This window comes from Acanthochromis polyacanthus, chromosome 21 (genome assembly GCF_021347895.1).
Source record: "Acanthochromis polyacanthus isolate Apoly-LR-REF ecotype Palm Island chromosome 21, KAUST_Apoly_ChrSc, whole genome shotgun sequence".
NCBI lineage: Eukaryota > Metazoa > Chordata > Actinopteri > Pomacentridae > Acanthochromis > Acanthochromis polyacanthus.
Genome location: NC_067133.1, coordinates 20,972,747 through 20,986,953, shown reverse-complemented (window position 1 = coordinate 20,986,953; position 14,207 = coordinate 20,972,747).

The window sequence follows — 14,207 nt, the reverse complement described above, 5'->3', positions numbered from 1 at the left end:
TCGGGGCATGATCAAGCGTGGCAGACTACCCCCCTTTTTAATTTATAGAGGGAAAAAAAATGTCCATGCGTTGGTTCTTTTGATCCACAATGTTTTATTTGATGTGGTGGCTTTTATTGGCCTTGAAATGCCCATTTCCCATTCCACCACAAATTTATGAAGTGAGAATACGCATCTTGTTACACACTTGCCTGAAAAGCAAGTGGGGAAAAAACAAAACAAAATCAGTGCAGAGTTCCAACAATATTTGCATAAGAAAGTGGAGAGTTTATTTGTTTTTTAAAGACTTTACCTGGCTAATTATCGTTGTTATTAGTTTATTGACTTGTGAAGGAAACTTAGCTTAATGTGTTAGTTTGTGGTATTTTTGTAGCTGTAAAAGTAATGTAAAAGCAAGTTAATAATTGTCCAGAGAGAATCAACTATTATCACTACCCTCCTTGAAAATGTATACCTCTTTGTAAGAATTCAGTTCCAGTTCTAACTAGTTTAGTTTTTCACATTTTCTTTAGGTTCAGAAAAAGGGACTTGGACACTTTGAAAAAAAAAAAAACACAAAAAAACATCCAGACTGGGCCTCTAAAGATCAAAGCAACCATCACTCTTTCTCCCTCCTTTTCGCCTCCTCCCTCCCACTTCAGTCTCTTCCAAACTTTCCTGCTCTACTGTATATTTTAAGTCGAGCAGAGCATCCTGATGGGAAGCCAGCGTCTTAACACAGGAATGCCTCGTTACGGTTGAGGTAGGCTTCGCTCGAACAACCTCTCATTTTAAGGACACATTTAAGTTAAAGTGTAGCCCACAGGGTAAAAGCAATCACTTGACAAGGTAACACTTCATGATGGTAGTTTGATGACTGCTGTCTTTGATTTGAGCTCATTGTGTGAAACAGACTGACAGTTTAGTTCAGTTTTAACCCTGGACAAACATTGCAGGGAGTTCTGAAGTCAAATGGTACTTATGCGCACTTTTGTGCGATAGTGTTGTTATAGTTACAACTGTTCTGACATAAACCCCAGCCTCGAATAGAATATTGATTAATGCCTTATTAGTGCTGTAGTGACAAGAATAGAGAGATTGTGAAGATTGAATGGCTTTATATTTAACTGAGCCATACTTCCTCAGACATCGGAGCAGATTTTAAGAGAATCTTTCTGTGACTGGCAGCCCATAAGGACATACTCACTGAAATGTAAAATCAGCATTTAAATTTAGTTTGGCACATGTTGTCACTCAGATCATTTATCAGGGTACAGTTGATCTGGCTTCTTTTCCCCTTTTCGTAAATAGATTTACCTTGAGATTTTCACTTTTTCAAGACAATGATTACTCTTGAAAAATGTGATAAAGTTTGAAAATGTTCATAGAAAGTCATCCAGACTAGTTAATTTTTGAGAGGTCAGTTGTACACAGCATAAAGATCATCATCAGTGTCAAACAACTCTATGTCCTCTGAGAAAAAAACTTCTCACTGACTGTTACCCCATGGTTAATCAGTGTGCATAAAGGATGTCAAACTGTTTTGAGCCAGGTAGATGGCTATGAAGTCACCAGCAGGACTGATGGTATTCATTGGGAACTTCAAACAGATGCTTGTATAGATTAAAACATGTGGTAGGGCCCAGGAGGAGAGGCTCTGTCACAGATTGAGTCTAGTCACTTTGACCCATACCTCCCTGTTTTATCACACGTCATCCTCAAAAATGTAACCCTTAAATCACTCGCAGATGGATGCTGGCCTCTGACACACTCACTACCATGAAGAGATGCCCTGGCGCTGAAACATCCTCTGACTGTAGAAGTGTGAGCTGCAGATGGTGGTGGAATCTAAATGTGTAGATTCCGATAGAGAATGTGAACAATTCTGTTTTACACTGGCCTAACAGTATGAGGCTGGAGACCCACTTGGAAGCGCTTTTTAGCCCTGCTACTGTTGGTGCACGGTGGTTTGTTCTCCACTGTGCACCTTGTTTGAACTTCAATCACTAAGCCTTTCTGGCTTTCACTTGTAATTCTCTCTCCCCCTTTTTCTTTGCCTTCCATCCTCCCTGTGTAGCATATACACACATTTAACCATGCAAGTCTGAATGGATTAATCCTAGAATTCGGTCATTTGAAAATGACCCAGCTGTTCTGATGGCAGTCCCTCAGAAGTGCCCCCATAGCCCCCACCCCAATTCCAGGCCTCCTGTGAAAGTCAAAGCTTGTCTTTCATCTCCGATCAGTTGCATGTGCCCTCACAGATCCACAGGTTTTACTGCTTAAGTCTGGGCTGGCAGCATTGATCATATGACCATTCCCTGCCTGGCGTTTAGACACATCACGGTCCCGTGAGCTGTCTCTGTCTACGCAGCCTGCCAGTTCTGCTCACATATCCTCGTCGTTCATGTCTGTTAATTTTGATTTGCACATGCTGTTATTGAGGGCCCATCCGTGATCATCAAATCCTGCTAGTTGGAACTGTTAGGTCAGGTTACATCAAAGAGATCAGGAGGGATCAGCCTCTTGAAAGGGACAGGCTCTGGCGCACATCATCAGAAACAGGTGGAGGTCCTCATTGCAAGAACAAAAGAGAGATCACCATCTATAAAACTTTTATATTTCATAGACTTTCTTTAAATTTCTCTAAATTTCCACCCTCTCCCACAAACTGCATAGCAACATGCTGCATAAAACATACGATGGCAGGTTAAGGGATTGTGGGACTCAACCGCAGGACTGAATCCCATGAAGGTCATAACAGCAAAGCTTCGCACTTTGTGGTATTGTGCCGCAAAGTGTTGAAGTGTGGAAATCTGCTCAAAGCCAGGACAGCAAGGGAATTTGAAATGTATGGGATACAACTCAGGTTTTGGGAATTAGTTGAAAGCTTGTTGAAGCCTTCAGGGGTTTTATGTATATTGTATTAATGATTTGTATTTTCTCCTGTTACAAATATTTCTCTGCCATTTTTAAATACTAGATTTTGGCATTTTGTGTATTGCTTTTTACTGAAAAAGCAACATTTGAGTAGATGTTATTTTTGCAGATATTTGTATACCAAATATTATTGAGCATCTGTGGGATGTGCCAGGATAAGTCTGATATAAGTAGGGCCCACCCTGCAACCCACAATACCCACAGAATTCAAGGCCACCATCCCGGTGCCACAGGACATCCCTAGAAGTCCTGCATCCATGCCCCAGTAGGTCAGAGGAGTTTTAGCAGCATAAAGGGGACCAGCACGATATTAGGCAGATGATGGTCATAATGTTATGGCTGATCGGTGTGTGTGTGTGTGTGTGTGTGTGTAGTTCTGCTTAAAGTAATTCATTGACAGTTTGTTTGATTTACAAGTTGATGTGACAGTAATGTTTGAGCTTTGAGGCTATCTGCTCATATGAAAACATTTTAAATCTCAGCTTCTGTTCTGTGTCACCTTGAGGCAAGCCTTCAAAGAATGTCCCCTTAATTTCATGTTGAAGCCATTGTTTAAAACCCAAAACAAACATGTACAGAGGTTTTGGGATATTAACACACTGTAGAGTACCTTTCATGTGTACTGACCACATGTTCCTGATATTACCCAGAGAATCAGTAAACAACCTTGATCTTGACTTAAGAGGTGCCATCTAAGATGTGGATGTAAATGGGGAGTAAGACAGAGTAAGAGAGGCAGGAGACATCTGTCGAGCAGGCTCTCATTTCGTAAGAGGAGGCCGTCTATTGGTTACAGATGATGCCCTGTTTGATAAAAATGAATTCTTTCAAGATAGGACAGCTTGCATCAGGGGTCTCTCTGGCACCAGGGGGTAATCAAAAAGTTCAGCTGACAGGTCAGCTGTTTGTTGTTGATCTTTCATCTGAATGATGGTCACAAAGTAGCTGCTGTGGCCTGTAAACAGTTCTGTCATATTATTCATATTGATCAAGATGGATCTTTGTGCATGTCAGGGTGGGGTACATGCATGTTTTATGTGCGTGCCTGCATGTGTGTAGGAATGTGTTAGTGTAATGGAGGATGACTGAGGTGCACCAGGCTGTGTTGGAGGTACCGATGCGTGAATGTGCGGCTTTCCTCCAGGAGTTTTCCATTCATGCTTAGTGCCTGAATCACCCCTTGCAATGGCCTTTACCAGGTAGCCATGGAGGAGAGACCAGAGGCCACTTACCATTCAAGACCTGCTATTATTATCATCAGAGAGGCGGCAGCACTCCTCTCCTTCCCCTGTGCCTATTCTCATCTTCAAGGAGACAGAGAATCAGGGTCTTTAGTCTCAGAAATGTTTATTTATGCCACAGATTTCCCAAAGGACATGGAAAAAGACCTTATTACAGGTCATGACAGTAGAACCACAACACATTATTCGTTTTCTGTCCTTTAACCTGGTCGTCTGTACAGGAAAACTCTTTTGAAGTCCACGCCCTGCTGCAAAATACGGTCATTATTCATTTATGTGAGAGTTGTATTTGAAGCAGTTTTTTTAACTGCAGACTTTCAAGAAGCAAGGTAGGTAGACTTCATATAATTATTTGATTCTTAGGATTTTGGCTTTATAAAGATAACAGTATTAAAGCGAAAAAGTTCCTGACGTACAAGATAAATCTGAGCAGGTCAAAGCTTTTAGTGCCAGCTTTTATAACATGGATTCAGACTAACCTATAACTAAAGGTTAAGCTGAGTGGAAATTTTCTCTAAAAAAAAACCACCATAGGTTTGGACCAGACATTCTCTGTCCGGGAAAACTGTCCCATAATGTTTTGAGTACACGGTATGCACTTCAGTCCACTAAACCACTGGGACACCCTTAGCGCATGGTATGTGCCTCATTATTTTTGACACTCTCTTAACACCAAGCAGCCGTTTTCTTTTATCCTCTAACCAAGAAGATGAGGCTACTGTAATCAAAGAAGACAATGATCAGTGCCAGCATCTTAGCCCGGCCTGGTACCTGCTTTGATGTCATATTTTGGTGTATAGCGGGTTGTGGCCGATGCCAACGAGCACCCATAGCCGCCAACTGTCTGACAGACTGGCTTTCATCAGAATGACATCACTCTGCTACTTGATTACTTTCCATGGGCTCTTCCAGGCCTGGGAATTTTCTTCCTGGAATCTGAAATCATCATCCCCGCCTTTACACCCTTCGTTTTAAAGTGAAAGAAACACACATCTGAGTCACACATTAGCCCATGCAGCACACCCACTGTATTTATAATCCCAGCTAACAGTAAACTAACTGTTAGTACTGACAGGCTTCTTGCCTGAAGATTCTGTCAGTCCTGCCAGAAAAAGAGGTATTTCTGAAGACAAGTTAAGTTTGCTTTCTTTGATAATTCTTTAATGCAGCATGCTTTATGATGCTAGTGAAACCAGCTCAGTAAATTTTTATAGACACTATAAGAGCACAACATGAACTGTGGAAAATAAAAACAACTGTTCACACTGCAATCTTTCAACTCAACATTTCCCTTTCCTTGATTTTTCCCTCAACAGGGGAATGAGCAGTGATAAATTACAAGGTAGCATCTGAAATGTTTGCTTTTGGAGGAAACCGAGGAAACTGCAATGCGAGGTGGATATTTATAACTACCTTCTCCACCGGCAGGCTGGCAGTGTTGCTTCACTGCCCAACGTCAGTTTCACAGTACAGGCGTCTGCCTTCACCTGTAGGTCTGGAGCAGACTGTGTCTTCTCCCCACATCATACACACTCTCATGTAGATGCCCTGAGGATCAAGAGGTGTCTGCATGCCCCTGACCATCCTGGGACTGGAAACTAACGTTTGGGATTTTCAAAAGGAAAAAACATTTCAAAAGATTAGAGAGTATGTTTGTTTATTCTCAGCAGAGAGGATGTAGAGAATAACTGCACATCTTCAAGAGGCTGAAGTAGGAGAGACAGTACATAACTCAAGTGCCTGCCAAGTCCACACTACTCTTTGATGTATTCAGATGTGAGAGCATGTATCATCTTACAAATGCTGGTAGGTATAAGTATCATTGTGTGACCTAAGTAGAACCTCAGACTGAGATATACTGAAACCAATTTAACAGGGGTAGGGAACTACATTTGACAAAGCCATCTGCACAATTGAAATCTATGTGTCATCCCACAAAGATCTCATCTTCGGGCTTGAGGTCACCTGTGGTCGGCAAGTAGAAACATTTATTCAAAACAAGGTAACGTATCTGTAGGAGAATATACAACACCCACTTCCCTTTTTCTTGTGGCAGGAAGAAGGTGGTCTTTTGTAGGAAAAGAAAGTGTTACTCAGGCTTTACTCATAGTTGCAATAAAAAGCCATGACTGGGACACATCATCTTGTTTTTGTGATGACTAATGAGCTGATTGCTACCAGCATCTTTCTTTATGTCTATCCAGTTTTGATCTTTTCATAATTCACATTTCTGAAATCTGGGAATGAAGGAACCTTCTGGACACTCCCTGAAAAAAACAGTGGGGAAGGCAATAAATGTGAACTATTTGTATAGATGATTTGTCAGCCTTTCCATAATTCTGTTCCTCTTCACTGTAGGTCTGTAAACTGAGGAAATGACAGCTGTGCATAAAAAGAGCTAAATAGCAGTTGCTGTCATTGTCAAGCAGTAATCGTGAAGTGAGAAGTACAAAAACAATTAAGACAAAACATTAGGAGAACATGACCAAATTCCATTAAAATGAATGCTGTCACATCTGGAGGACAGGTGTTGCTCTGCTTCTCATGTGTCAGAAATTTTTTTCCCTAATTTACTTATTTAGCAGTCCACAAAAGCGAGAGTAAAGCAGTTATGTACTTCTGGATTTGATACAGGAGAGTCTTGGGGAAACCAGAAGGCTTGGTTATCCCTCTAAAATGAAAGCACAGCAAGCAGGTAGGGAAAAGGACAACTGTAACATGTCTGAAGCGTAACCTGTTCTCGGGCCCTCACTTTGAAACCAGATGAAGCTCGGCTGTGGCCCTGAAGTCATTATACCTTCAAAGGTAATTAACACATGGCTTTTGTTTGGGCCCGATGAGCCCCAGATTATGTAGGTACAGATGGTCAGGGGGGCTGACGACAGATACCAAGAGCAAGGTGTGCTTGGATGTGCTTTCATGTCAGCAGGAAGTGCTTGACCCCTGGCCTCCTCTTGACCTCAAATCTAGGCTGTCAACACCAGTTCCTTCAGTGGCCTGTAAAGATTAACATGTGGATGGAGACAGAAGGCCTTCAGACCCCTGTGTGATGACCAAGTGTACCCAGCTGGCATCTCTGCCCTGCAACACCTTTTGCTAGTTATGCTAATGCAAGGTTATATAAGATCAAAGGCTTGTTTTATCAATTTTCTCTGAAGCCTTGGGAGTGAAACTATAACATGACTGTGCAGATACTCAAAGAGCGTGGGAGCATAGATTATAATTGTATGTCTTAATGCTTGTTATCATGAGCAAGTTTGTTTCTGCCCTGCTATTTCACGTTTTGAACACGTTTCTTGCTTCGTGCTAAAAAAAATGGCACCTGACTTATCTCTCAAAGTGGTAAATAGCAGCACTTCTGACAATGCCTTTAAAGGGAAGGAGATCTTACCTTGACCTTGGGGCCACACAAGCACCATAATACAATTAGAGAACACTCAGATGAGCCTCTTTTTCTTCCAAGCCCTCTGATCCCACTTCCAGTCCAGATAACACAGGGACCATGTGTATCATTATGTATAGAAAGGCATTTTGACTAATCTACCATAGTATTCGTCTGTGATCAATTGTTTTTCATTAACTGAACATTCATAGAAGAGAAAATACTTTTTTTTTTTTTTTTGCTAAAAGCAAGGAGAAGATTTATGAGTCGCCCGTATGCGAAGTATGTAGCTACTGCTAATGTAGCTTAGCATAAAGATCAGGCACATAGGGAAACAGTAGACTGACTTTGTTCAAAGCACAATGGCAGATTTTCACTACACATTTGTCTTGGCCATAAGAATGTTATCACAATGTCTATAGGATATATATTTTTTAGATGCTATCAGTCAAATTCATCTTAAATTTTTAATTGTGTGTTTTGTCTCCTCTGGGAAAGGAATTGCACTCAAAATGAAAAATTAAGAGGTGGAGAGATAGAGTCTATAAACATAACTTTGCTGTATGTTGTTCCAACTAGATAGTTACTGGTACTAGTTTATTCACAATATTATCATATGTGCATTATTAACTTGATATAAATATTTCACACACATCAGTATTTTAATTTTTAAATACCATTGTATGGCAGCATCACTAAGCCATAGGTAACATAATCCAGATCCCAGCACCTCTAATGATCACTATTTGACACATGATAATTCACTTGTTTATTTGTCAAAATTAATGGTGGGATTTAAAAAAAAAACTAATTAATTAGAGGCTTTGTAATTAATTAATCATGATTAATCACATTTTATCAAATAGCAATATTTGACGCAGTAATAAAAGTTTTTCAATTCAAATACATTTTGGTTGGCAGATGAATCAATGAATAGATATATATGGGTTTATTGGGACATACAGAAAAAAGTGATTTTTGATGATTTAAAGCCTGGATTTAGTTAGGTTTTCCCACTGTATGACACATAATATACATATAAGTAGTTCAAGGATGCTCAAAATGTTGAAAATCCATGAATTTATTCTGTTTTCATAGTTTCTAGGTCTGATAAATGGTGTAATTTTGATGGTTCTTTTTTTTAGGAATATACATTTTTATTCATAAAACATAGCTTTTTATGAATAAAAATGTATATACATTTTTAGGAACTAAAAGTTTTAATTAAGTTATTGAAAGACAGACAGACAGACAAACCAAAACCAATCATCACACAACTCCACCGAGGCTCCACCTCTTTGGCGGAGTAATAACTTAAACCACAAATGTTTATGTTTCATTTATCTTTTTCTGTTCATTTTTCATCTGTATACTATATTCACAGATTACTGAAAACTCAAAGTGCAATTATATTCAACATTTCCAGACTTTTTGTAAACTCAAGCACTTTCAGTATCTTCTAAAATGCTCTATTATAGGATGGCGAGACCTCTTTGCCGGTAGCAGGACTGTTGTAGCTAACATTCGTTCTGGTTCTAACAGCAACATGTTTTGCATTGAAGTGATACTGACGGCTCGAAGCGCTGTGGTGATAAGAAAGCTTTGCTGTACAATTTGCACACAACCACGCTTTTATCCAAGCTGCCATCGGGAAGATTTTAAAAGAAAAATTTCCGCCCAACAAGCTCAATGCGCTCTCGTTATCCTTCACTGTTGTTCATCAAACTTTCTTGTATGCTGATGTCACTCAGTGCGCCCTGTGCATCTTCTTCGCAGCTGGCAAACAGAATTTAAATGCATTACTGCGACCTACTGAGAGTGTGCATCAGTGTTGACGGTGTTTTTCACGTTATTTTTTTCTGTAATTAATTAATTGAAATTAACAAGTTAAAATCCCAGCCTTAGTAAAATGTCACCTTTTTCTCTAAGTTTAGTACAAGACTAGAATTAATCTTCTCATTCAACTGTTTACAAAACAGCAGAAAGGGTGATGCACAAAATGCTGAACTACTATTTGGTTTGTCTTTACTCTGCTTTTATCTAAAGTGATGAAATACACAGTCTACATATGAAGGAAGACGTGAATAGCATGAATAAGCAATGCTACACTTTTGATAGACAAACCTCTCAAATGTATACACTTCTGTAACAGTGTATGACAGTGTGCAAAAGTATTACAAGGTGGTACGATTCAGATTCAGAGCACAGCAGTAAACTCCACTCCACATGTTGTCAGTCAGGAGTGTCAGACTGCTCCAGATCTACATTAATGTGTCCTTCTGCAAGCATCAAACACACAGTGATCCCTACAGTTTAATATGAATTATCTCAAGCAGACACTTGGATCTATGGGTCAGCAGCTTGTCTCAGGAGAGTGTTTGATGATGGCATTTTATTGTTCCAGAAGGTCAAGATCTTCAAAGCTCTCCTTCTGTTCTCCACAGGGCGCCCGGGCAGCAGCTGTCGGAATACACTCTGCTTTGTGTTTTTATACGAGAGAAGAGGTAGGTCAAGCTCACTCTCACAGAAATGTTTTTACAGGGGGGCAGGCACTCAGCAGACACCATAATATTGTTGTTCTGCCCTTTTGTGCTGAGGAGCAGGGGGGCGTGTGAATCCTGTCGGATGGGACGTCACCTTCCCCGGGTTTGACGCTGATCAAATAGCCTTTTTGGCATGATTCAGCAGTATGCGCGCGTGTGTGAATGAATGTGTATGTATGTGAACTGTTACAGACAAAACAGACCACCGCTTGGGCTTTAGATCAAATGTCTTCTCTTCTATAGTCCTATAATGCACTGTGTAAGAGCTTTTACTCTTGGGTCACACCAAAGTCTTGTACAACAAAGTTTTTTTTTGACAGGGTTATATAGCATATGATATAACCTGACTTGCTGTTTGTTCAACCAAAAAAAGCACTATAAATTTTGCCTGTCTTATTACTGATTTCCATAAAGCAAAAAGAGACAGCATATATAAATTGGCTATTTACAATACTGCACACAAATCTTAAAGTAATAATTGAATTTATTTTGAGGAATGATCAAACTTGTCAGGACAAAAAAATAGATAAATGCAGATAAGCCACAGCAGAACCACAACCGTTCCACATTGCACCATTTTGTTTATTCATTGTTCTTTAATAAGATGTTTTACCACACATTCCCTCTCAACATCTTCCAAAATGCTGTCAAGAGGGGTGCTGCAGATAAATAGAAGAAGTCTGTGAGTTGAAGAAAAAGGCCAACTGAGCAAATTCAGTGGTTATAACGTTCTTCTACCTCAGGTTCACATATATGAGGAAGAGCTACGACTGGTGTCACACTAAATATCAGTGGTTTAGATTTGTCAAGAGGGTTGAAGACCTGTTGGAAACTTGAAGCCAACAAGGATGCAGTGATAAGACATGGATGATGTGGTCTGCTGTAGAATAGCTCCTACGCTGTTTCCTGCAACCTTCAGGTTTGACCACCCTGAAATGCTGACTCTCTTAAGGTTGCTGTGATGCCTCCTCCACCCCTTCTCTTTTGACAGGATATCCATGAAAGACTCCCCTCGTGCCCCCTCCACCTGTTTTCACATCCAGCAAGCTGAAGAGGCTCCTTTTCATGCTGCTGTTATGCATTTGAAGTGTCCAGTTGCAGAACACATACACTTGAGATGGTCTGTGGTTTGTGCCTTTGATAGCTGGAATGCTGTTTTGGACTTTCTTACACAGCTACAGGTCAAAATGCAGCAACCATAAGCCAGTTTATTTTCCAGCTTTACAGACATGTAGAATAAGAGTGCCTTTTTATCACCGAGTATCTCATCGTTATGCTATGAAACTCACTGAAAGAACAACAATGGCAATTTGTTTTCACTTAAACTGCTGTAATTTGCCACAAATTGACATGATTAAAGTAGCGCCCACTCTGCTCCACAACTCATAAGTAGTTTGTCACAGCTGTCAGAGTTTTCACCCTGCACAGAGTGAAATGAAGTGGTGCCAATAATTCCTACTCTGCTCTAACAGAGCTGTTTTATGTTCCCCCCTCAGAACCACTAACATTGAAGACAGTTGCTTGACTCAGTTTGCCTTTTTTAAAAAAAAAAAAACTGCAGTGTCCAACATTTCTCTGGCTTTTTTTGTTTTTGCAGTGCCAAAAAATAACAAATCCCAGACTGCATGCAGGACATTTAGATCAATTCATCAGTCGTCCTCTTTGCAGCGTCAGTATAACATGCAAAATACACGGCAGCAAAGTAAACTTTTGTTTTATCACCAGCTCTGGAGAGAATCAACATCACTCAACTTGCTCAAGAGCGGACACAGTAGCAGAAAGGGGTTAGTGCTCAAACAAAATGCTATCACTTTGATCATTTTCTGCTGCTCTTTGATCTCAGCACTCTTAAAAGGGGTGATAATGATGTTTAATTGATTATGTAGAATGAGCAAGCTTGGTTTGCTCTCATATCATTCATTCCTCCCCCTTTTCGTGTGTTTTCTCCAAAAGAAGATCGCTTGCATGCTGTATTGCCTCTTTCCTTTCTTCTTCTAAAACAAATAAAGACGTCAAACATCAAAGCCGTTCTTGGTTAATAAAAGAAGACCTCAAATATTTTCCATTATGTTTAACATGGTTTTGGGTTTCGCCAACCAGAGGAATAACAGGACAGAATAAAATGACGCTTTTTTGTTGTGCTCCATTTCTGTGTTACAGAGGTTGAGCAGACCAAACTTGAGCCTGTTCTTTGATCTGGCTGACTTTAATTATTCAAAGGTAGTCTTTCTCTCTCTTCTACTTCTCTTCAGAGACACAAGTCCCCCTCCCATCCCTCCAAACACTCCTCTGCTCTCTTTTCTTACTGTCCCTTTCCATGCTCCTGATTATGATTTCCAGGGTTTCCGGATAAAACAACAGTCTGTCGGAGGATCACTTTCCTTTGAAGTCAACGTCAGTCAGTTGTGTTTCTGGCTTGGGCCAGAGCACTGACCCCTGACCTGCAGTGATTACTTCCGTGGCGCAGCCAAGCAGAGATAACTGTAAATGCAGGCCTTTGATATCTACTTGAGAACAGGAGGTTGAAGCCTGAAGGGAAATACAATGATGCTCAGGCATCCTAGCATGTGTGCACACATGCTCACACGGACAAGGCACCAAATGGCAGAGGCCAAGAAAACATGGGTATGATTTCCTAATCAAAGCCATACCACAACAATATTATAAATTATCTAAATAAAAATCACAGAAGATTAGCAGGGGTTGTTCACAAAATGAATATCTATAACCCTGCTCCTGGTGTCAGTCTTAGGCAACGATTGAAGAAAACACTTGATGTAAAATTAATGTGACCTCAAATAGGTCTGGGTTGTAGACCTGGAACTGCTCAAACAGCACTGCAGTCACTTCTGGAGTTCGATTTAATATTGGTGCAACCAATGACTTAGAAAATGTATGCACAGTCATTTTTTCTGTGATTGTCATGTGATGAGTAAAGTCTAGTTCAGTTACACCATCAATTCCTTGCACACACTCTGTTTTACTTTACAGTGGGTACGGAAAGTATTCAAACACCTTGAAATTTTTCACTCTGTGTCATTGCAGCCATTTGTCAAAATCAAAAAAGTTCATTTTATTTCTCATTAATGTACACTTAGCCAGTGTTGGGCAGTAACGTCACTACAAATAGCGTCGTTAGTAGTTTAACTACATTTTTCTGTAACGACGTGGTAGCGTCGTTGTTTACAAAATCAAAAAACGTTTCAACAGCTTAGCTAATCTTTTGGTCATGTAGCGCGGTAGCGAACGCAAAAAGTTACATTAAAAATGATTAATGTTGAACTGCTTGAAGCGGAGCTTTCTGCTCTGCTGCAGTCTCATCTCACACTTTTAAGGATCAGACAGTGACATCCTCTCCAAACGCCGACATGTCTGTGTCGACCAATAGAAGCGGAGGAACTGTTGATGTCGTCATTCAACAATCCCTTCCACTGGATCCACACACACACACACACAGACGCTCGCTTCAGTTTTTGAGTTTTTGTGAAAAAACGGAGAAAAGTTGTTTTCAGATACCTACTGTGCCAACCCAATGCGAAGTTTCTGTCAACTTCAAAGACGTCAAATACAAATCTGAGAACCCATATACAGGTGACTACCGAATATGCACAACCAGCAGCAGTTAGCTAACCACCACATGTCAACCGCAGTATAAGATGCACACACAAACGAGCTACTTTTCAACTTCTAAAATTTAAATTAATTAAATTAAGCGTAAGGTTGTGGTGGCAGTGTGTGAATGTGTATAAATTGGGGGATTAAATAATTAGACTGATACATATCAGTTTAATTATGGGAGGTATGGGAGAAAACGAGGTAACAGTAAAACCAAAATCTGTCTTCTTCAGTATTACTGTTAACACTAATGAGCAAATGGCTGAAAAAAATAACAGAAAGGGTAACAAAAGTGATGGCATAAATGATTAAATATCTTAATCTTACACTCAAGACCAAAATTGAGTTAAGTAGTAGTGGATACAGCACTTTGGGAAAGCATTGAATGATTTTACATAGATATTAGACTTAAGAAATAAAACTTGATTTAATACCCAATGTGAATACCCAAATTATGTATAAAATTGTCTTACTATAATATTGCTTACTTTATATGGAAATGATATC